The sequence below is a fragment of the Tympanuchus pallidicinctus genome, unplaced genomic scaffold (genome assembly GCF_026119805.1).
Source record: "Tympanuchus pallidicinctus isolate F22 unplaced genomic scaffold, pur_lepc_1.0 scaffold20, whole genome shotgun sequence".
In the NCBI taxonomy this organism is placed as follows: domain Eukaryota; kingdom Metazoa; phylum Chordata; class Aves; order Galliformes; family Phasianidae; genus Tympanuchus; species Tympanuchus pallidicinctus.
In genome coordinates this window covers 10931480-10956380 of record NW_026294722.1, presented here as the reverse complement: position 1 = coordinate 10956380, position 24901 = coordinate 10931480, and the positions used below count along the sequence as shown (strand labels likewise).

Here is a 24901-nt window from a genome sequence, read left to right as displayed (position 1 = left end):
AGAGGACACCACCAGGAGACTCGTGAAGCAATCAGGCACTGCTATCAACAGAGAAACTGAAAAAAAAGGGTGGGAATGGGGAAGTGCTGTTCCTACCATCCCCTGGGAATGGATAGAGCTAATCCATCATCTTATTGCCAGCCAGCAGATATGGGCTGGAAATGCACAGCTCCTTGCAACACCTCATCATCCTTACATCTTGTGATGCCAGAGCAGATCTGCTTGGAGGAGCAATTTGCTGCTGAGAAGGAGAAGGTCACTGAGCCTTTTCTGGCCGCAGCACTTTCAGCTAGCTCAGAACCCGCAGTTGTAGGAGATTCACCTGGCTTTCTTTTGAGGTTTCCCAGAGCATTAGTAGGCTTAAATGAAGTAATTCAGAAGAGGATCATGATGGTGACATCTGACTTGGTCATAGGCTGAGTCTGCATTAGCCTGGGGTGAAGCTGCAAACGTATGTGAGAGCCTGCTGGAACACGTGACGGACTCAGAACGTGGGCAAATCGTGGCAAATGTAAAACCAACAACAAAATCTCTCCTTCATTGAGCTGTGGAGCCATGGGACAGGCTTCATGGGAAGGTGCAGAGCTTCTATCACACACTGAGAGAAGCTCTGGGAGGTTTATAGCCCTGCCTCCTCCCAAAGCTCTGTCCGCAGCCAGAGCGCCCAAATGGAGAGGCACGGACTGGTTTTGCTTGCTTAACAAATTACTTTTAAATTGTTTATGGCCCAGTGTTGAAACAACAGTCCCAATGGAGCAACTGGAATGGACCTTCATGCTGCACTTCAGCCCTTCTTCCCATCCAAACCAAAATCCTCCGCTTCCCCAAAGGAACAGCCGCCTCTGTAGCTTCTGTGACACCGCTGGAGGCCGCAGGGAGCTCAGCACCATCGCTGGGCTGCTCCTGCTGTCCTGGTGCAGCAGCTCACAGGACACCAGTCCCAGTCCTGCCCTTTTCTCAGGGCTCACGTGAGGCTGCATGGAGCTCAGGGCCATCCGCTGGACTTGTCTCCTATCAGCACAGCAGCTTATGGCACAGCAGTCCCAGTCCTTCCCGTTTCCTCAGAGCTTGGGAAAGAAGAGGTGAGAGCTCTTGGGGAAGGATGAGGATGGAGGACGGGGAAGAAAGGGCGGCAGGGAGCAGCAGCTGGCGCAGGGCTCTCTGGCAGATGGTGACATTTCAGGGCCAGGGTGGAAATCGAGAGCCCCTGGTGCGCTGCTGATGGATGTAGCAGCGTCTCCATGCAGACACGATGTTGGGGTGCCTGCCTGCCTCGATGGAGGTGGATGCACCTCCATGGGTTCCTCCTCTAGCAGAATGTCCATCTCCATGGGCTCGACGCTGCTCTCTGCTGGTTTACAGCTGTCGGCTCAGGTTTGCAGCTGCTCCCCTGAAGCCGTGGCTTCTTTGGTGGAGGAGGATCCATCTTCCTCCATAAGGGACAACACAAAAGGTGGGAAGGGACTTATCTTCAGCACTGTGTGCGGAATTGGGTGCTGCAACACAGGAAGGACATAAAACTGTGAGAGAGTCCAGAGGAGAGCTGCAGAGGTGAGCAAGGTGCGTGATGAATTTGCTTTCGAAAAGCTAACAGTACACACACAAAAGTACCTGCCTGCTAATGGCATGTTTTTAATGCCAGAGGCTTTTCCCATCACTGATAGGTCTGTGATGAGACTGAGGATATTTCTACAAGTAATTTTAATCAAATCCACCAATAAATGTTTCTCATTTTTTTCCACCAAGATGATTAAACCCTGCCCCCCACACACACATACGTTGTGGTTGTTTATTTTTGTTTGCAGTAACCAAGAAGATTATTTTTGCTGTTAAACTTCCAGAGGCTTTTAGGCCTAAGATTGAATGGACAATGGAGGATTTTAAAAGTGATTTCCAAAAGAGCTTTCCTGCTCTCTTTTAATTAACTTGTTGAACAGCTAGAAATTGGAAACATTTTTCCCTTATAAGAATGAAAATATTTTGGAGAACATTTAGGTGGATTTCTAATGAATTTATGGGAATTATGTGGTTTAAAAATGTCTGCATTCATTTTCCTCATTCTCAGTGAAAGGTGGATTTTTTTTTTTTCTTCTAGTTTCATCATAGACCAGGAACCCCCATGGTAAAAACTTTCTCCACCAAATGGTTACATATCCAGTGTGCTTTATGTAGATTAAAAATTGAGCTAGCAAAACAAACACATTTTTAAATGGAAAACTGTTTTTGCCTCTCAGGACAGTGTTGGCTTTCAGTGAGAACTATCCTGCCTTTCTTTACCTCAAACCAGAACTGGGGTAAAGCAAATCCTTCAGGCGTGCCTTCCAGGGCAGCAGCAATCACTTCCTCCAGATACTGGTAAGTGCCATCTTGCTCTTCAGAACCTTTCCAAATACACTCAGTGCATTTCTTGGAGAAGCAGAGCATTACTTGCTTGCTGTGGGTTTTTTCAGACCCAGAGCATTATCTCTGCTCATATTTCCACTGGGAAAGTGCAAAGCGAGCCTTGGCTCAATCTCTGCCCCGAGGAGGTAAGAATGCATCCAGCATTTTTTTTTTTAAACGAGGATTTCTTAATTGATCTTATCTTTACCATGTGTCTGTCACCCATGTGTAGTAGGTGACTGCAACACCCATGGTGCTGGAACAGCTGCTCAGAGAGGCTGTGATGCCCCGTCCATCCCTGGAGGTGTTCAAGGCCAGGTTGGATGGGGCCCTGGGCAGCCTGGGCTGGTATGAAATGGGGAGGTTGGTGGCCCTGCGTGTTGCAGAGGGGTTGGAGATTCACAATCCTTGTGTCCCTTCCAACCCTGGCCATTCTGTGATTCTGTGTTTGTTGCACAAACCTCAGCTTGCGTGCTTTTCTGAGGCTCCTCTGTCGTGTCCTTCCGTGAGCCGAGCACCAGGGGGGGACAGAGCCCCGCATACGGCCACCGAGGAGTGACACCCCCGAAAGCTCCTTCCAGGAGCAGCCGGGGGGAAGGAGAGGCGCTGGGGAACCTCGAATGCCAAATGCACCCCTGGGTATCCCAAAGGGATCCACTCCTCCTGCCTGTGTGCTGCCTTGCACCTCCACCACTTCATCCAGGAAAAGATGCTTGTGTTTAAAGAAAAGAAAAAAAAAAAAAAGAACTGGAAAGCAACAACCACCTGCCTTTGAAACAACTGAGAGAACTGTAGATTTGCTGGGGTAAAGGAGAAGATTGAGTCTGTGTTGCAAACAGTTTCAAAACTGATCTGTCTTCCCTTTCTTTCTCTGCAAACAAAATGCTGTTTAAAAATTGCTGTTTGTGTATAGGAAGATGGTTTTCTTGCCAGTTCTGATCAGTTTGACAAAAAACTAGAATGCAGCTGATGCCCAGGTATTTAAGTTAATACTACTTGTCCAGGAGAAAAAAAATACAACATTTGGCACTGAAAAGTAGAGGAAAGGCAAATTTGATGAGTATTTGGCTTTTTCAGTAGCTAGCTAAGCCTGACTGGAAGCTGAAGGGAAAACAAATATAATTATTTGTGTGAGATTGAATTTCATTTCCAACTGAAAATACAAAATCTGTCACCTGCACATTCACTGTAAGCCATGGCCATGGGGCGCAGGATGCTCCAGCAGCACACTGAACCAGTGTGTGTGTCCTCCTGTCCCACCACCACCTGTGTTCCCTAAAATGAAGGTCACTGATGTATCAGGACTTGGATCCCTCCCAAAAAGTGTGGGGATGGGAAAAGTGGGTCCCCAGGCATTTGTACCGCAGGCAGCAAGGCTGCATTTGGCTGCTTGGCTGGCCAAGCTGCTGGAGCAAAATCTCTAAGACCTCAAGATGTATGAATAACATCTGGCTTGAGTCCATTTCCTCAGTGCTGGACAGCTTGCTGCTGAATGAAGTTTTTTTTATTCAGGTCCTCAGAGTCAGACCCTTGCCCAGATCCAGCTGTCCCTGGTAATTAAATTTTAATGCCTCAAGCTGGGAGTTTGCAGTGGTGTTTTAAAAGAGGCTGGGAGCGGTCTGCTATGGTCACTTGCAGGCTTTGAAGCTCTTGTCTGCTAGCAAGGGGAAGGTCCCACCTCCTTGGTCCCAGCTGAGCTGGTGTGACAGTTCTCCAGCCCCAAAAGGAGAACTAAGGAGATTCCTCTTGTGCAGGCAGGAGGAGCTAGAAAGGCAACGAGAGTTTATTGTGTGAAAAGTGTGGGTCTGAGGAATGCAGTAATTTTTCTTGAGATGGCCATGGAGCAGTGAATGCCTGCCCTGGGTATGGGGGGCTGTTTGGGAGGATGAAGAGGAGATGCCCTCTATCCAAGCATAGCCTCTGAGCAGAGCTCTTGCATGTAAGCAGCTCGTGCAGCAAGCTCAGAGAGCACTATAAATAGGCATTCTGTCACATTGAGTCAAACAGTTCTTCCTCACGTGTTTTTCTGATGGATTTAATTAGAATTTAGAAAGGTAGTTGTTTTGGGCTCTGCTTGGGTTGTGTTTTGGGAGCCCCATGCTTCTGGTAACTCTGTCCATGGCACTGCTTGGCCACCTGAAGGCACCTGTGCTGCCTGCATTGTAGCAGCTGCTGTTGTGCCCCAGTATGTTTCAGGAGGGGGCTCAGGGCCACCACAGCCCATTCTGGCAGCACATGGAACTGAAGGAGGGCCAAGGGGAGCCATGGGGCTGATGGATCCCTTCTGCTGTACAGGAACAGAGGGAGCGTGAGAGGGAGGTGGCTAGAAACCAACCACACTGATGGGTGAGATTCTTCTCCTCCTCCTTAAACTGTAGCATTGTAATTACTGTGCAAACAGAAGGCTTGGGTAATTATTCTGTGATTTTGTGGGTGTAAATTTAACAAGTCATTCCCATACTACTTCTTGTACAAGTCATTCCAGTAGCACTTTTTCCTTTATGTTTTTCTCCTTAACTGAGTGCTCTCAGTTTCTGTATGGGTGAAGTATTGCTAGTTAACCTGAGTAAGAAACAGCTCTGAACACAGATGACTAGCAGGGGCTGGCACTGCTGCCATGCAAACTCTGTCTGCAGTAAGGATGTGAGAGCAACAGCACATGTTTTCACAGATGCAGGCTGTGACCCAGCTCAAAGCACAAGCTCAGGGATGCCAAGTAGGTCTTGCAAGACTTCTGAGAACCTTCTTGTCCCTGCCCAAACCATTGTGGCTAATGAGCTCCAAAGGGACGCTCTAACAATCAAACCCTGTATTTAAGTGCTGGGGTTCATACAAGGACCTGAGCGAGGACAGCACTGTGATTTGCCTCTCCGGGCTCTAGTGGCCACAGTTTATTGGCCTGGGGCACCCGGCTTTTTCTCATAAGCTGGCAGAGAATAGTTTATGGTTAAAGGATGTCTTTGGGATATTCTTTGGGATTATTATTTCTGACTTTAGCATATTGCACAAAAAATCATGAATCCCAACTCACAACTCCTGTATTGTTGGAGAAGTTTCCATGGAATTCAGTGAGGTTTCCCTCTTCGGTTTGTCATAATACTCTGAATTGTTTTGTTCAGCACTAAGCACAGCAACAAATCAGAGCAGATGTGGCTCGATGAAACCATCTCTCAGCTTAGGATGAGTGAGGTGGTTGCAAACAGCTTTGAATATGTGTATGCTTGTGTGTCTGTACAATGTAGCCGAACAAACCTCCACTGCTGTTTGTGCTGCAGAACAGATGACTTGGAAAAGGCTCTTGAGTAAGTTATAAATTGTTTCCTGTCACTGTGCTGTCATCTTGTTCTGCTGCTCCACTCCTTCCTATTGCATTTGTTTCCTTCCTTCTTCCCTTACCCTATATTAAAGCAAAGCTGAAAGTGCCTGTTCTGGAGGCATCTATTGCCTTGCTCGTGGTGTTATTATTAATCCCCCAGGTTCAGGCTGCCTGTTCTAACAAATAAACCAGAGCCCATTGCTGAGCAGCTGATTTTATGCTGGTTGAATGAAGATGCTGTCTGAAGCAGTTTCTTCTTTTCTGCTTGTCACTTGTTTCCCATATGTACATGTTTTGGCATAACATGTCCTGCTGAGTATGAAGGCTGCCATAGACCTGCCTCCACTGCCACAGTGCATGTTCTGTTCCAAACCCACGCTATCCAAAACCAGGCTGGCTTGCCATTCTGAGGTCCCTGTGGAAAGCAGGAGGTTGTGTCCACCAAATCCCAGGTGTCCCCTGGATTGTCTCAGTGTCCTTGATCAGCTTTTGATGTCTGCATAACAACAACACCATCAATCCATTTTGAAGGACTCGGCTGTAGAAATAAAGTTGAGTAGGTTGTGCTTTGGCTTAATGAAAAAGGTTATGCTTTTCTTTCTCTTGTTTTCCTTTGTAAAGTCCATTGAATCCATTTTGTTCTTTCAACAAAGAGTATATATGACACTCCAGGGGAAAACAAAAAGATTTTGAGAGGGAGTTGGGGAAGAAAACAAATCATTTACTTAAGAATTGGAGAAGTGTTCTCAAAAAGGGATTATGAAGTATGGTGACAGTATCTGAATTGGTAAAGTAGTATGAGAAACAATTTTCTTCTCCCAGGAAAGTGTGTAAGATTTTGAATCAGAAGGAATAACTTGAATTCAGACACTTTTGCTGATCAGTTAATTTATTTGCTTTATTTGAACAAAGTCATTGCTGTCCTGACTTCTTTTTAATAGTTCATCTAGCTTTAAGCATTTTTAATTTGAACTTTAAATACATTTTTCTGCCCTTGTGTAAATAAATAAATAAACACCCCCAGATATGGAAGTGACCCTTTCTTCTGATCAGCTTCCATTTAATAGATGTGCATTTTTCAAAGGGAGAATTACATTAAGCTTTTACTGATGAGCTTCATAGATTGTCGTGGCCAAGAAACATGCCTGGCTGAAGTCCTGCTTGTGTTGCTTGTCTTGCCTGTGAGCTGAGTGGAGAAATAGGGTGAGATGGTGAAGAGAACAAGACAGAAATGTTCCTCATACTGTTATATGCTGCTACTTTCAGAGTTCTGGGACCTTACCCTGACATGTTCTGGATTTGAACATCCCCAAGTCTGGAGGCTGCCCGCTGCCTGGTGTGGGCTTATCTCTGCAGGAGGCGAGCTGAAGTGCTCCGTGCCATTGCCATGCCTTTTAAATGTAAGTGCAGAGCTCTCTTGTTCAGTGCCTTGGAAAATAACTGATGACAAAAGAGATTGGGCGTTCGGATAAGATAAGAATTAAATTGAAAATTTGTCCTGAAACAACAATGCTCTTGAACTTTTCAGGAGATGCAAAAAGTTGCGCTTGTTTTCAAAACAGTTTTTCAGTTTTCTTCATCTCCTGAAATTGTCTGTGCTGGCACTGTACACAAGCACTAAAGCAATCAGCAGCTCCAAGCAGCGCGGGGTGACAGTAATTTTGCCTCAGTAAGACTCCATCGTGGCAAATTTCCCTGTCTCTGTTTTGTCACGGCAAAACACCGCAGGAGGTGTGAGCACCACATGTGGCTGAAAGCCTTTGGAGATACTGCTGTAATTTGTGAAGCAAAGCCTGACCCCCCCCAAGGCTGCTGATTTCCAAGAAGGACCCAAGCTGCAATGTTCGTACTGTCCCAGCTTCCAAAGGCACTGAAATGTGAGCTCAGCTTTAAGTACACGCTTCCATTTACCTGAACGAGCAGTCAGCATAATTAACCATGTGCAAGTGTATTCCTTGCAGGAATTGCATGCTTCAGTCCTAGATCTGTATCTTTGAGCCTCCTTGCTTGGATGAATTGCAATTTATTCCTCTTGGACTGCACCTTGTGCCTTCTTCCTTGGAGACAATTCCCATAGTTGCTGTATAATTAGATTAGCTCTGCCTAGGCCTACCTACAGCCGGCAGAATAAATTGTTTCTAACCTCCCCAGACCCTACTGAAAATGATACCTGTGGTCCCTCCACGTGGGAGCTTGTATTTAGAGAGATCACAGTAACAGCAAACAGCCTTTTTAAAATGAGGAGTTGTACAGTGGTAGCAGCAGGACCAGTGAAGCTCGAGAGAAAAGGACGCAGTGTGGGAACTGTTGATCACGGCCTGAAACTCTGATTGACCACCTGAGGCAAGCAATGGTTCAGCCACAGGAGCACAGGTGAGGGCAGTTCAGCTGTGCTATTGGAAGGGGTGGAGCCTGGCTGCTCCTCTCCTAGATCCCAATTAAGTGCTGACTGCCACTGAGGAAGGATCTCTTTCTGGAGATTGCTCCTTGTGGAGTTTGCTGTCAGCCTGTGACACAGGTGAGCGTTTCCATTTGTTTTGATTACCTTTCCACTGTGATAATCTGACTGCACCTAACCTCTGTACGCCTGTTGATTGTACAGCTATTGATTGTACAGATGCATTAAATGAAATGGGTCCCTGTGAGTTACCTGTATTGCCTGGGGCTCAAGCTGGTCTGCTTTGCATGGAGACAAGCTGCTGGGCTTCAGAGGATGCTTTGCACCCCAGCAGACACATTGCTCCAGCTCTCCTCATTTTGCAGTGAGCCTTTGAAATTCAAAGTTTTCTCATTTTGCATTCATTGTCTAAATTCACTGAACTAAAGTCCAGAAGACAGGAAGTTCATCAGGACATTGGGGTGGGTACTGAAATAGCTGGCTCTTTGTTGCATCTTGCTCTTTATTTAGAAGATGTAGGAAAGAATGATGCATTTTCTGCCAAACCTGCCAATAAATGTACCCAGTAGGCAGCACAGGGCCATTGCCAATGTGTGACAGTCCTAAATGTTGGTAAACAATTCAGAGTTACTGCATGATCAGAATGAGGTAAAAATTTAACCTACTACTGAATCAGAGACTAAAACCTATGGTATCAGTTGCAGTATGCTACCTAATAATCAGCTACAAGTAAAGGCATCTTGCTCAGGTTGTATATCTAGTTAGCACACGGTGTGAAAATTAAAGAATTAGCATATTTGTGGCAAATAAAACATTATGCTTTCACACAAGTGACTGTCCTTATTTAATGTCTTGCTTTTTATTTAGGGTAGCTGCAGCAACACATCCTATGCGTGTTCAGTGGAGCCAGTTGAATTATATGTTTAGAGTAATTCATCAGATAAATTCATGTCCATGAATTATCTGCATTCAGATCACGACCTTTACCAAGCTGTGCATTTTCCAGGGCTCCAAGCTTTCAGCTGATGCTGAGCATAGACAACAGGAGCACAGAGACATTTTTCATAATCTCCTCCACTCCAGGAACAGCCTCACTTTAGGAGCAAGGCAGGAAAGTCTCAGCCCCAGGGGATGTTCCGAAATGGAAAGAAAGATTTTTTTTTTTTTGAGGATGGGAGGCAGCTGCTCCCAGCCAGGGCGCTGCTGTTGCCTCTTGTCCCTAAGCCTGGGCTGCTGAGCAGCCACTGTCCAGATGATGGATAGCTCTAGAGTGGTTAAATTTTGTCTCTCCATTGCTGGACTCTAGGAAATGAAGCAGGGCGCTGCATCCAGCTGATGTAGATCCACATATGTTCATTCTCCAAAACAGCTGGCTGCTTACCCTGGCACTAACCTGACAGGAAAACACTACAGCAGCAGCTCACTGCTGATGGCAGCTCTTGCTGTGAGAGCTGAACTCGTTTTGCACACCTTAGCGCGTTAGAGAGAAGATACAATTAAAATAGTGTGTCAGGCACCATGGGCAGAGCTTAGAGGAATGCAGATGAGATCTACAAGCTGTTGTAAGCCTTGTAGCATCCTATATGTGTACAAGGAGTATGTCCTACTCCTTGTGCCAAAAAATGAATAGGAAATAAAATAGCTGGAAAGCAATGGGGCTGTGTTGTTTCAGGGACGAGTCAGAGATTTCCATGTAGTAAATATTGCTAAGAGCCCTTGGCCACAACAGGCAAGAGATTTGATTCACCTTTCAGATATGGATTTAAATAACTTTGTATCAGGAATGAAATAACTCAGCAGCTTGCACCGCGTTCCTCTAACAGCTGTGGAGAAGTTTGGACTTTGTCTCCTAATACTAGGTATATTTGGTGCTTGTCATTTTTAGAAGTTCATTTTTAGTATTTTGGAATCATTTGCTTTCAGTAGTTCCACAGAGCTTTGTACTGCTGTTGTGTAGAAATATCTTACCAATGCTGCAGCGTTCTTTGTTTGCGACTTGTTTTTAAGACTGCAGGTAAAGTTTTGTATATCCCACTGCTACTGCAGCAGCCTCCTGCTTCTCAGGTCCTCAGGCTCATGTAGGTGAAGGAGAACCAGTCCTGGAGCTGCTGAATTATTTGGCTGGGGTCACAGTGTGTTCAGCTCAGGGGGATTCAAAGCTGTGATAAACCAGGTCTTGGTGGAAGCGCTCATCCTATGGGGCTGGCAAGACAACTTAGTCTTGGGGTTGGATTAGATATAAGCTCTTGTTATGACTTTGCTGTTCCCCCTTGGGATGCAAGCAGTGCCTCAAGTTTCCCTGTCTGTAAAATGGGGTACTACTAATCACACTGCAACAATTTCCAGAGGGTAAGAAAAGCTCCAAGCAAAAGATGTTGTTCTGTAGGAAATGTGTGTGAAGGAAAATTGAAATAGATACAAAGCACACTGTATACAGTAAGGCTTATTTGCTGTTTCAGCTTGTTCTTTCATCAGACCATTGAACAATAGCCAAAGAATGGAGCAGATCATTTATTTTTTTTACAGGATATTAATGTCCCAGTGTCTTTGAAGCCAATTAACTAGCAGCAGGTTTGTGGCAAAGAACAGAACAGTGCTGGTTTCTTCCTGTTGGAGCTTTTATGACTGTTGCAGAAGCGTGACTGAATGAGGCTTTCATTACTTCGTTTATTTTTTTATTTATTTTAGGCTGCTGAAGAATTAATGTGAATAATTTTCCCATTTTACCATCTGCTTTAGACTCCATCTCAAAGGGTTCCCAATGAGCACGGCACGTAAAACCATTTAAAAATGATCCTCTCCACATTTCCTGCACTCAGCAGTCTGCTAATGTGGCCAATAGATCTAGGTGATGGGGCTGCATGATTTAGAGGGGATCATTAAGGTTATGATGAGCTGTGCAACTGTCTTGTTTATCCACAGTTAGCTGTTTCATTGCAGTGCCCCTTGTCACAAAAAATAATTTTGCATTTAACCATTTACAGAGCAGTGCCAGGAACATCCAGCTGGGTGACTTCCACCTCGAATTCAAGAGAATGAGTTGATCTACTAATTTCCATCTTATTTCCCTCATGGTTTGAGCTGGAAACGTTGAAGAGCTCTGATGAGCTCCATGTAACCGATATGAAGTTAAGTGGCATTTCCACTGGCTTTCAAAGGGTTACGTGCAAACAGTCTTGGCTATCCTGTCTCTGCACCTTTGACAGTCCTGTGGTCTCTTGGATCCAAGACTTTTGGCTTTCAATCTTTGCCTCACACTCTGCCAAAACCTCGAGTGAGTGTTTGTGCTTTGGTGACTCCCAGTGTGACGGACAAATGCTCACCCTCCCTTTTAGGAGGAGGAGAAAAGGAAAGCTGAAGTCTTCAATCTGCCTGGCGAACAAAAATTATTTGTGGCTGATGAATGGCTGAGTAGCAGTATGCAAATTCCCCTGAAAGTACATAGAATGGTCAGCTGTGGCACAGCAGCGTTATACTGGCGGTAGGATGATTCACGTATCTGAAAAGTAAAAGGTACAGATCTTAATTTCCTTTGTTCTCTGCAAGTTTCAGGAGTGGAGGATCCATGTGGCCACGCCAGCAGCAGTGTGTGCAGTGAGATGTATTGCTGTGGGTGCAGTGTGGTGCGGCGCTGGGACCTCGCCTAACTCATCTCCTGGCATTGTGGAAGTGGGAGAAGATGGATGTGCTGCTCCCTCGCCTCTTCCCTCCGCGTTTTGTTTGTTGTTCAGAAGACATATGGGCAGCCATGTACACAAACACACACAGATCTCTCCCTGAAGAATGATGTCATGACAGATTTTTTTGTATTCAGAGTAAAATATTATAATGGCACGATTTCCTTCCTTCAAGCAAGAAAATGGTTGAGCAGATCTTCTGTTCTTATGAAAAGCCTGTGAGTCTATTACTTTCCTGGGAATTGGATTTTTTTTTTTCTTGAAGTGGGCTGCTTTTCTTGCTTTAAAAAAAAATCACATTTTGGCTGGCGCACCATTTTTACCATGTTTTGTAATAGAATGCATAAAGAACTCTGAATATTTTTGCTTTTGATTTTTATATATAGAAAGCCTTAGATTGCATTTTGAAATACAGCTATCACTTAAATTAAAAACAAACAAGCACCCAAACAAATAAAAAAGCCCTTCAAGCTTTTTATTTCTATAAACTTTTCTATTTACTTGCCCTTTCTGTAGTGCACCTGCAGGGCATTCTCCTCACCCTGATGATCCGCACGGTAATAGAAGTGTTGTGCTTGAAAAACCACATCACCCAGCATTCAGACATGCACTCCCCTTGTGGTTTGCAAACTGTGTTCTGATGGCTGGTTTGTTAATGCTAACATAAGCCTGGCACAAAAACCTGATGCAATCCCTCTACGTCAAAGAGAGTCTGTCCATTGACTTATTGGACTTTGACTGGGACATTTCAAGTACAGAAACAAAGAGACCAAGACATGAGTCTGGTTGGAAGCCCAGGCAGCCTGTGGTGGGCAGCAGGAGCAGCAGTGGCCAGCCAGGTGTTGGCAGTTGGATTGGATGTGGCTGTAACATGTGGCCATGGGGGCACTGGAGTGAGGCCTTTCTTTTCACATTAGGATTCTTCTCCTATTTGTTAGACAGAACAATATTAACCTTTTGAATTTATTTAGAAACTCATTAGTGCTTTTTCTATAGTCCGTTCTTTTTCTGATTAGCTCTCCTCATTACAATTCAAATTTCTTTCTGCTACATTTACCACATTGTCCTGCTTTCCCTCATCTCTATTGTTGCTTGGCTTAATTTATTAAAGCAATGGAAAAGACGAGGAGGATCGGCTGACGTAGCACCATCCCTCAGCCCTGGTGCTCTGGGAGGAGGAGAAGAGATGAGACCCCCGTGAGCTTGCTGTGGCTGGGATGGGGGTCCCTTCACACAGACGGGATGCAGTCTGGTCCCATGTCCTCGTTTCATTCACTCCCCAGTTTAAGAGTTTCTAAATGGAATTCACTCTGGAAGTTGATTTTCTGCATTGCAGCCCAGAGCCATGCGCAGCGAATGCCCCAGCACGTCTGGCAACCTGTTTTTAAGGTCAGTTTGAAAATCAGCTGCATATCTTCAGTAACTTTTTTTTTTTTGAGTGTTTTTTTTTTCTCATTATCAAGATGCAAGTGTGGAAGCTTCTGTAATTGCTCCTGTGTTGGTACAACTCCAGTGGAATATGAATTGACATTTTTGGTCAATTATAAGAGACCTAAGCTGATCCCTGTGCTGAGGACAAGGTGATGGACGGATGTTATGCTTCACATCTACATTTAGGTATTTGCTGTACTGCTTTGCAAAATATTTTCTGTTAGGAATAGGTATGTTTAGTCTTTCTTTTCCTTTAGCTTTAGCTTTCCTTTAGTTCCTTTAACTTTGTTTCTCAAGAGTGATGCTGCTGCGTGCCATGTGCTTATGATCAGAGATGCAATATGCTTTTGACAGAAGGTGATTAAATGTAGTCAGATGACTGAAACCAGCCCAATTCTTGTGGTTTTCTGATTGTTGGTGTATTTGAACATCTCGCAGAGGTGAATGAATGTGTTTTCACAGCAGTTACCATAAAACAAGAAAGTTGCAAAGTGCTTTCTTTGAGGCACAAGGGAGTGAACTCACTCAGCAAAGGTTAGAGAGAAAGATTTTGGCAGAGCTACAAAGAGAAGCTGAATTTCTGAATTTCTAATTCAGTGCCTTAATCATAAAATCATCTTTTCTCTGGATTCTTTTCTGCCTGTAATAATTATAGTTTTGGCTGGTTTTATGTCCTTTATAAAAACCTGTCTTTCACACATCTTGTGAAGCTGAAAAAAAAAAAAAGAAAAAGAAGAAAAAGAAGAAAGAAGATAAAACAATCGTAATTTTCCAAGTGTATAATTTTGGACTCCAGCAGAGGCCTAAAACAAGTCAGGTAATTATTTCACTCAGCTCAGCGCCGTTGGGAGAATTAGACTATTTTGTGAATTATAATTTTAAAGTAAGACCCATGAACTAGAAAAAGTTCAGCGAGCTGCTTGTGGAATAAATGCTTGTAAGTATCAGCTGCAAGAGAAGAGGTGCTGGCTGTAAGTGTTTGGCGTGAGGAAGATGAAAAGATGGTTCGTATTAAGGAGAGGAAGGAGAAAAAGAAAGATGTGATGATTTAGGTTACGGGGAGGTTGCCAAGGCAGACTTACTGGGCTGCGATCATTCCTGGTGCAAGCTAAAGAAATAGGCTTTCCCCAAGGATGAATTTGGCTTCCAGGCAATTGCAGGAGGTTGGGCAGGGGAAGCTGCCAAGAGGCGGTGGGGCCAGCGTCAGCGGAGTTGTTAAAGTCTAGACTAGACGTGCGTTTGTTAGTGATGGTTAATTAACTTGTTCCTGGCAATCAGCCACCAGGGCAGGAGGTGGACTTGATTTGCAAGTTTTGATTGCCAGGAAAGTCACCCATAATTGCCTGAGAACTTCTGGCTTCCTGCTTTTCGCCTCAGTCCTGTGTTCCCTGTAAATCTTTGTATAATTTTCTCCTCTCTCCACAGGCGCTTCACCTCAGATAATGCCATTTTTGTGCTTATTGTTATCCGTGTGATTAAACCTCTGCCACTGTCTGATTTTGGAGACTGATGAACATCAGCCATTCTTAGAGCCAGCAGAGCCAGAGTTACCTGTGGCTGCAGAGGGGATTTGGGACAACGCAGCTAAGGAGAGCACAGCGAGCTTGTAAGTGGGCTACAGAACATCATTAATTCTGGGTAGTTCCCAGGTGCTAACAGCACTGTTCCCAGGCAGTCCTTCACTTTGGAAGTTTGTTTCTTTTATTCTTCTTTGTGTTCCTAGAGGCAGGAATGGAAGTTGCCACAAGTTTCCGCTTGGCCAGCATTGGGCTGTCGTTTACTTTTAACTGAAGCAAATCAGGAAGGAGGAAAAAAAAGCTATAACCTTAATTGGATTTTTCTACTTCCCATATACAGAAATGAAAGGCAAGGCTGAGAAAACTTGAATGCCTAATTGCATCCTTCTAGCATGATTTTTACTGTAGGAGAAAAGTCTCAGATTATGGTCAGGGCTGTGGCACAGACGTGGAGAAGTCCTGGAGGGGCTCAATGCTGTGGTACCGCAGGGAGAGAAGATTGCCGGACCCATGGTGAAGTTGTTGGGCTTGGGGTGTTTGAGGGGAGGATGATGTGTTTTCCTGGGGGACAGTCCCTTGTCAAAAGAGAGAGAGGTGACAAATCTGTGAGACAGGAGCAGTTGCAGATGTAGGAAGAGACTTGGGAGAGTGGTTTGCTGCTGAACCAGAGAGGAATAAAAGCAGGAGAATGACATTAGCATGTAATTTCTGGCAGTTGTTTCAGCACATAATAACTTCAATTTAAAAGCTTCTAATTTCCCTCACTTTGTGCCTTATTAAGTCTCCAACCTATATTTAATGGTGGAAATATCACTTTTTGCTTCCCTAATTGTATGCGTGCAATTGATCTATGTAACCTGCTATATCTATACGGGGATTTCTGAAGCATATGAGGACAGCCTGTGCCCTGAGATGTGCAAAATTAGCTCAAGCCCTCTCTTGCTTATGTTATTTTATTCCTTTTCTTCCTTTGGTTGAGAGCACAGTAACAAAAGAGTAAGCAACACTGTTTTTCTTGCATCTTATATGTATGCAAGGATTCCAGAGGTGTTTCCAGCATTATGGTTTTCTAACTGTGTGTAGCTATGTGTCTCACATTAAGAAGAAGTAAAAGCACATATTTCATATTTTTAAGAAAAAAATTGTTGTAGCAATGACAAAGCTTGGGAAAATGCATCCTTTGGCAAGTTTTATTTGACTCCAGAGACTAGTCATGTTTTGCATAGGTTGGGCATTTCTACCCTCCCTGATCAACTTAGTGCCAACTTCTGCATTCATTTTCCTGTCTGTAGTTGTGCTGTTGATCTTTCCCAAGATACATATTTCTTTTCTGATTTGACTCACCCAGCTTCCTGAGAGAAAGCTCAGCTTATTCAAAGTACTCTAAATCTATTTATCCAGGCAAATATTTGGACACGTAAAGCGGTGTTAAAATGCTAAGAAGTCTATCAGGGCAGGAGAGCAAACAAAATCTATGGGATTTAAAGCTGCTTCTCAGTGTGCTTTGTGTGAAAGTATTAATTGGCAAAGAGCAGTGTAGAAATTTGATGCATACAGGCACATGCAGTGATTGAAAGCTTTGTTTCTGCCTGAGCTCCATTCTCCTAGCACTAAACTTATGCTTACTGTGCTATCAGATGCTTCACCACGAAGGGGATTTGAGCTTAGGTAACTGTGTGTAGATCTCTCCTCTGTGCCACTGCTTCAGTCTTTAAAAGCCAAGAGTTGTCACAAGCTGATGGCTGTGTAATGGATTCCTCAAAATCAGCTTGTATCACAGTCAAACTCGTCAAGTTCTGATGTTTTATCCTGAATAGATCTGGTGTCTGGAACATTCCCAAAGAGAATTTTTCATGCTGCTGCTGCTCAGCCCCGCTCTGTAGTGTGATGGGAGTGCCTGTGGAGCAGGGCTTGGTGCTATGTTTGAGCAGGACAGGCCCTGAACCTGGAAGAGAAACGTTTGGGAGGAAGCACTGAGCACTTTGGACTGGTCATAAACTCCAGTTTACGTTTTGGTCAAGTTCAGTTCAACAGGTGCTTCAATAGAGGCCTTCCAATATGTAAAGAGGGGCTGTAAGAAAGAAAAGGAGACTCTTTAGCAGAGTCTGCTGTCGTAGGACAAGGGGAAGTGATTTCAGACTAAACGAGGGGAGATTTTTGTTCGATATAAGGAAATGAGGGTGATGAGGCACTGGCATGGGTTGCCCAGAGAGGTGGTTGGTGCCCCATCCCTGCAGACACCCAAGGACAGGCTGGATGGGGCTCTGAGCACTGATGGAGCTGTGGGTGTCCCTGTGCACTGCAGGGGGATTGGACCAGATGGCCTTTGAAGGTCCCTTCCAATTCAAAATAATTCTATGATTCTAGGTCTTGACAATTATATGCTGTCATCATGGAAGAGACTTCAGGAGAGGATCCTCTTGTCTCCCAAACAAGGCTAACTTCTAATTTCTGGATGCTTCTCTAAGCTGTTATCTGAGGCTGCTTGAGCCCACGTGGAGTGATGGGGGGTATAAATGGCCATGTAAGTGATAAGGAATTTGGCAACATTTCCTTGCTGCCAGGGCTACAGATGTGAAAAACTGGAGTTTATTCTCCTGTTTTGGTTTTAAACTTTTGGACTGCCTGAACTGAAGTATTTCGTATTGATTCTGTAACGAAGGCAGAGGCCTGAATTCATATGTTGTGGTTTTTATTTGCATTTTTACTACAGTTAGTCTCATTTCCTTGTTGCTAAAGGCCGTTAGAGAGGAGTTGGATGACTTGTCTAGGTTCCTGCTTTTTGTAATTTTCCAAAGCTCTATACATAATAAATCAGGCACACATTTTCACTTCTGCAATTAACTAATCCACAATGCAACAGAAGCAGTAGAATTGATTGAATATGTCAAGTTTTAAGCCTCAAGAAAAAAAAAAACCACAACAAAATAAGCCTATTTGTGCTGATGCTTCCCAGAATGGTCCTCATTCTTACACAAATCTAGCCATGTAATTTAGAACAAGTGAAGGTTCTGCTATTGTACCACCCTTCAGTCAGTCCTACCTTATGCTTGCAATGGATTTTTGATGTGAAACATTCAAATGCAATCCAGCAGAAAAACTATCAGAGACATTGTGTAGTGGACATCTCGACGTGCTAATTCTAACTCTTCCATGGCAAGGCCCTGTCTGTTTTCCTTTATGAAAACATCTCGATCTCATTGCTTTTCTATCTTTCCTTAACTAAGAAAGCCCTAAGCAAAGGAAACATAGCAGGAGCACCTCTGAAGCTGCTGACTGGCATTGAGCAGGGTATTTAGTCAAACTCGTACTAAGCTGCATTTCACAAAGAAGCTGATTTCAGTATCGCCTCTTTTCTTAAATAGAATTTGAGAGTCCTCACTTGCAAAATCTCTGTTAGCACAACCTGTAAGGTTGCATACTTGGTTCTCTCTGTATCACTAAGTACTCCTAGCTCACAAGCTGCTAAACTAGAAACAAGTTACATAGACTATTTTTGTAATTTCTATGATTTAAGTAGTATGCCTGCTTGTGACATTTTACCCCACTAGTTTATCCCCCTTTTTCTTTGCATGGAAAGTTCTGAGTTGTTTCTCATGTAGGTAATGCTCTGAGGTACCTCTGCCCCTTGCTGGTGTGCTCAAACCTGAATTCCTTCTGCAGATTAGACTCAGCTAGATTTTGCAGTCCTGCTTTGGAAAACAATGCCACAGAGGCACTGCTTACACCCAAATGTGTAAAACTCTGTGAAATCGGCCTTGAAGATGGGTGAAACATAGAGGCAAAGTTTCAGGCTCACACTGGCCAGTGTGAACTGGTGGAACATGGGATTTTGGCTTTCTCTACAAGTTCCTAACAAAATTCTTAAGGACAAAACTTACGATACAATATAACTCACTAACTTCAGTTATCTTCCTGCAGCATCCTTCCTTCTGAGGAAGACAAGTTACTGCAGATGGAGTGCTGGAATCCTCCTTTCTTGCAGAGAAAGAGCATTGGCAGTCCCAGCTCTCTGTAGTTGTTTCCCAACTCCCTTGTACACCTGCAAAACATTGCCTGCAGCAGAACTTCAGAGATCATTAAAAGAACATTTTTTGTGAAGATGGGAGATTTTATGCCTATTTAGTGAATGTAAGAATATTAATGGAATAAGGTATTAATTGTCAGTGAGAGAACAAATGTAACTTTAACAGCATGTGAAGATACTGGAACGTACAAAATAGCTGGTGAGGTTGGAAGCATAAAGCTCTAAAAATACATAATTAAAACATACATTTGCGGAGGAGAAAAAAATTGAAGTATTCTTCATTTAAATAGATATTTCCTTGGCTTCATAGAGTCTTCTTGCTTTGAGTTGCAAATATCTCACATGTACTGTGTTTTCCATGATCTGTTTGTACTTATTTGCTACCTTCAGAACCTGCTTTCTGGGCTGACACACAGAATGGCTTCCACTGAAGTGTGTATAGAATCAGAGGGTTATTCCATACCTGTGGAATCTAATTGGACAACCATCATGGTAAGTGCTACATGGTTTTGTGTCTAAAGTAGTAGATGACTGCAGAGGGAAAATCGAGGTAAGTTTTGCCTGGTCATGATGATGAAAATCAACCAATGACTTCAGCATTTAACACCGACAAAGGTTAGGACATGAGACACAGTAAATTTTCCTTTGGACTGTGCTTGGTTCAGTCCCTTTAGTGCACTGCCGTAGGTCTCTGATGCATCCAAGGCCTTGGCAAACTGCACTTGCACTGCTGGCCTTGTGGATGTCACACAGTTATCTGATGAACAAAGTACTTGTTTTTACCAGCTTGTGCAACTGTCACGGGTCAGGTCAGGGGAGCAGGAGACTGTTTCCCTGGGAGGTGGTTTGTCTGCTCTTGGTATCATCCAGGCATGACTCACAGCTTTGCTGGGTCCTCTCTTTGCCCCCTCCACGCAATCCTTGGAAGAAGAGAACAGGGCAGGGCAAGGTGCTTAGGGAGGGCTGAGGCACCCTCTGGTTGGTGCTGCTCTTGTGTGAGTGATGCACTGGGCTGGGAGAAGCAGCAGGTTGGGCTGTCTCACTCCAGTGTGGGGCTGATGGGTGAGGGGCTCCACACTGATGGACAGTGTGGCCCCCCACAGGGGCTGATGGACAGGGGCCCCCCACAGATGAGACCTGCACCCCGGACACCACAGCAGCTCATGCAGATGTGGAGAGCAGGGAAGATGAGCTCTTGTGTGTGGGGTAGAGAGAATCATTCTACCCGTCCCACCTCATCAGTTTGGATGCATTTATTAAAAAATGTGATGTTGGTGAGACAGGGCTTTTTTACAGTGCTCTCTTCATCCTGAAAGAAATGTCAGAAATCCCACGTAAGCAGGAGATGAGGCGAGAAAGCCCTTCACCTGATCTTGTAGTCAGTAGAGAAGGTCAGAAGGCCACAACCTCTTCCCTGTCAGAGCAGAGCTGCTGGCAGGACCTGTGCCCTTACCTGACCTCTTACTGTGGTGATGGAACTGTAGGCAGAATGATGGACAGCATGAGCATAATCCATCCTGATAAGGTTTTCTGAGCCTGTCTGGATGTTTGAGTAGTGATAAGAGAATCTGTGTGAGCCTATGGAAACCAGCAGGATTTTTTTTCTATGGACTTAGGCCCAGATTTCACCCTATGATGTTTCAATTTTTTTGGTTCCTTTTTTGCTTAGAGAACTGCAGTGGAGGCTCCCATGGACAGCCTGTCTCCCAGCTGGCCCCACATCTCTAAAATATGCAAGGAAGATGTGCTGGAAAGAAATATCACAGTAACATCCTCCTAGTGAGCTGCCATAAACCTATGTGTCTTTTGGAGCTTAAAGCAATGGTACACGTGAAAAAATATCAGCAAATGCTTTTCCAAAGGCAGTCAGACACTGTTGTTCTTTATTGGCTCAGATCTTTGTTGCCTGGGGCTGACTGAGTCATTCCTCTTGCTAAAGTGCAAGGATGATTTCCTCTCTTTTAGTGTGAGAAGTTTGTGCTGAGGAGATGCATTTATGAAGGACTGAAAGGCGCTTAGTTTGGCTGCATGGCAAATGGCAGCTTGGCGTTACCACTGCTTCATTACCTTAAGGTGGTTCTTACAAGGCAGTTCCATCACAGCTCTTGCTGCTGCTAGAAATCTGAGCCCAGATCTTTGCACGTTGATGTGCTGCACAATGTCCATCTTGCACCCTCTGCTGCTGTGCTGGTAACAAACACCTTGTGAAGAAGTGCTTTTTCCCCCCCAATTAGTCTTACTAGATTTCACTTGTGTGGGTGTTTGCCCTTACATTTCCTATTTTAGTGACTCCAAAAAGATCTAATAGGGCAACAAGGAGTATCAGGGATGTGATAAGGGAGGACAAGATGCTTGGGCAGCACGGTTTGAGGCACAGCAGAATAAATGTGGGGTTGGAGTGGGGCTGAGCGAGGGGTCCGGGCTGTCAGCCTCTTTTCCTGCTAATGAAAATCAGTTTTGTGCACAGTCCCTCTGAGAGATGTTCCTCTGCAAGCCTGGGTGCATCACTTTTGTGCTTCAGACCTCTGCTGTACTCCAAAATTGGCAAGGCTATTTTGGATGTCAGTAGCTAGTGAGGGATGTCAGAGCAAGGCAAGGCTTGTAGGGAGAGGCAAAACCTTTTATTAATTGAAGAGATATGACTGGGGAAAGAAAAAAAAAAGAAGCATTTTTGACAGAGAAGTCTGTCCCTGCTAGACACAGCAGGCTGTCTCTTAGGACAGGGTTGTCCTTCAAGTGGGACTCTGGGAGATGGGCAGGTAGCAACAGCAGCAGATTGGGGAAAGTTTCTGCAGCTTTGCTGTCAATAGCATCCAGCTTGATTTTCCTCAGAATGTTTTTTCCTTAAATCTCTTTTCCACTTCAGCCTTAAAAATGGTTGGAAAATTAGATTTTATTGATGAAAGAATTGCACATGAGGCTTTGCTTTCACCCACGTCTTCTATGAAAATAAGTCTGCTGCAACCTGACTTCTTTTTCTGGTGGTGCTAATCCTTTTTGGGTTGGTTACTCAATGCTAACTGAAAAATAATAACTCTGTGCAAAGTGGGGCTGTCCCTGAGCATGCTGTTTTGTAGAAAACTCTTTTTTTAGTGGTGGTTGTGGGGGGGAATATTTCACTGGAAAACTTTCATCCAGTCTTGATTTGATTTTTGCCTTTCCTCAGTTTGGCTCCATCTCAGATTATTTGCTGTGCCCCCTTCCTCTCCATCTGCCACTCTCTAATGGGAAATAAATCTCCAAGCTCTTCTATTCCTTACCTTCCTGTACATCTCCTGCTCTTGCTGACTTACTGCTGGAAATCATACAGCTTCTTTCACAAAAAAGTAAACGTACCATTTATATTTTTTCCCCAGAATCCCTTTTGATCGTGTCAGACACAGAAATGCTAATAAAAAAAAATAATAATCAAGGGTTTAAGGTGGCAAAAATCCTTCAGTTCCTAACTACAGTAAGGATAGGATATTTTTTTTCAACAGAGGTGATGCCTTGGCATCTCTCGTCCTTACGACCCAAACTGTCCTTTTTGAGAGCATATGTTCCTCACTGTTGAAATACTGCAGGTTGCTGCCCATACCTGAGTGGAGTGTCTGGCCATGAAATCCCCCTCTCCCCTCTTGGCACACTTGGTGGAAGCAGTGCCAGATTGCAGCATGATGGGACAGGCTCACAGATCCATGTGTTCTTGCTTGCAGGCAGCAGAATGATGGGACACAGTCAGGAGCGCCTGTAAGGAGTAGAAAGAAAGGTGTTGTTCCACGTTAACCCCTTGTCAGTGCAGAACTGCACTTGAAGTCATCTTGCTTGCATCTCCCACGGGAGGATGAGGTCCAAGCAGCACGGTGTGACTTCAGCTGGGGCAGTGCCATGAACCCACAGCTCCTGAGAGCACTGTGGCTGTATCAACCAAATACAACTGCGGTGCTAATCGTGGCTTTGGGAGCTGAGATACTGTCAGGGTCCAAAGGCTGATGGAACACACTGCAACCTTTCGGGCTGCTTTAACCCTCCTGGCTCTCCAGTGGCTCAGGAGGGATTTTCATTCCTCCTGAACATCTTCATCTGCTATCAGAGACACTGAGACGTGCTGCAAGCGTGGAATGAAATGCAAGGGGAGAAGGGAAAAAGCATTTGATTCCTGTCAGGTAGATGAAAACTCGGTTCTTCTCTTTTTCTTCCGTGCCTCCTGGAGAACGCACTGTATGTAGAAGGTGACCTTTTGTCTCTTTCCTCCCCACCCGAGCTGAAAGAGATTCGGCTGACACATCCGATGACAGATAGATAGCAGCATGAGCAAATTGTGCTTGAACTTGCTCCAGAGAAAATTGTTAGCAGGCACGGGCTGGGCTGTGTTAGGGAGAGCACAGATCATAGTCAAATGTTTGTGTCATTTGCAAACGCTGCTGTGAGGGGATGGGAGGGAGTGAGCAGATGAGCGTTTTGAACTCTAAAGGTTACTGTGGAAAATGTGAAAAAAGGCTCCATGCTTGACTTCTGAGGGAGATTCTCCATTTGGGGAAGGTTCAGGTGAAATCAGGCTAATTCCAGCCATTTGGATTTTTTCTTTTTCTTTCATCTTCTGTTTTATTGGTTTTATTTATATTTTTCCTTTTAAAATTGATTTCTTGTTCATTTTTCTGCCCTCCTTGCAAAAAGGTCCTGAAATCTCAATTTTCAGAAAAGCTTTGTTTCTTTTTTTTTGTTGTGCTTTCTGTTTTGCTGGTAAGAATAGAAGCAAAGAGGAACAGACTAAAAAACAAACAAAAACATTTTGAAGCTGTAGAATCTAATGATGAGAACAGATCTCTGATCACAAATCCCAGATGTGAAAAAGAAATTTAAATGCAAGCATTTTGAAAGCATACCCAAATAGCATTTCTGGGCTGATCGATATGAAAGGCCCCGATAACTCATTAATTCACTGGGTTTTAATGAAGAATTGTTCTGGCCACCTCCGTCATTCTGTCACTTGTGCCTTCCTGCATCCTGCCTATGTACAAGTCTGAACCCTGCCAAGCTTTGCCCATTGGGCAGCATGGACTCCCTTCCCAGCTCTTATTTTAAGAGATGAAGAATATTTTGGGATTGAGTACACGGCACATCAACATCTCTCTTTCCTCTCTCTGTGGCCGTGCCTGCCGTGGTGATCTCATGCCCCTCCATCCCTTGACTTGAGAAAGATCGGCATTTACAGGCAGTGTTCACTCATCCTTCATCAGCATCCCTCTCTCTGCCAGGTGCCTATGGGATCTGTTCAGGCCACATCTATTAGGAACCTGGCCTGTGCATCCCAGAAGACAGCAAGAGATGGATGGTGCTGGCATGCGGCCACTTCGGAGAACAGAGCTGGATCAGCCTGCTGAGGACAGGTGCAGACAAATGGAACCTGCAGGACAAGCATGCCATTACCTTCTTTGCCAAATTCATTACAGAGAAGTTGCAAAGTTCCAGTATGCTGTCCCTGATCTTTGAGACAAAGCTGTCAGCTGGTTCGTGAATAATTCCAGGACACGTTCAGGTAGGGCTGGAGGAAGTGAAGCTTTTGATGAGGCTGGTACTCTTGGTGCAGCTGATACCAGGACTGTGTTCTCTTGTGTGGTGGCTTGATCGACAGGACAGCCTCTAGCTGTGCTAGATGGGAGCACAAGGCACCCTGGCCATCCTGCCCTGAACCTTGCATGTCCTGCAGCCGCATCCTCAGCCCTTGTGCTCTGATCCCTGCTGATTCTTGAAAAACACCAAGTACAAGTGTGTGAGACTCAGCCAAATCTGATCTTAAGCTGTTATTAAAAGCCAGAAAAATCCATAGTGTTATAAAACCTTTTCTCTCAACAGAGAAATAGAGCAGTCTTTGGATTACTTGGTGAAATGCCTGCGTTCAAGATACAGGAAGCTATTTTGGCCTTGGCAAATTGGTTAAAGTCCAATTACAATTTCTGAGGGAGGTACATGACCACAGCTTAAGAGTGAATCCAGGTAAAATTCCTTTATAAGACATAAAAAGCTTCAACAACAACCAAAAAAAGGAACAGCTGGTAGTGCCAAACCATAGAGTTCCAAGCTCCAGAGCTGCTGCTTCATATTCCTAAGAGCAATCTCTTGGCATTGACCTACTATAGCTTTTTGGGCCACAGGGCTTTGTCTTCTGGTATC

General features: G+C 44.4%; 1 long non-coding RNA gene across 1 annotated transcript; it reads left to right on the top strand.

Annotated features, from left to right (window-relative positions):
* Window positions 1–1549: 1549 nt before the first annotated feature.
* LOC128081130 (uncharacterized) lies at window positions 1550–24665 on the top strand. The gene is made up of 7 exons (XR_008207010.1): window positions 1550–2355; window positions 6965–7098; window positions 11643–13162; window positions 13237–13390; window positions 14630–14810; window positions 19139–19240; window positions 23986–24665. It is a non-coding gene; the product is annotated as an uncharacterized LOC128081130 (long non-coding RNA).
* The last annotated feature ends 236 nt before the right edge of the window (window positions 24666–24901 follow it).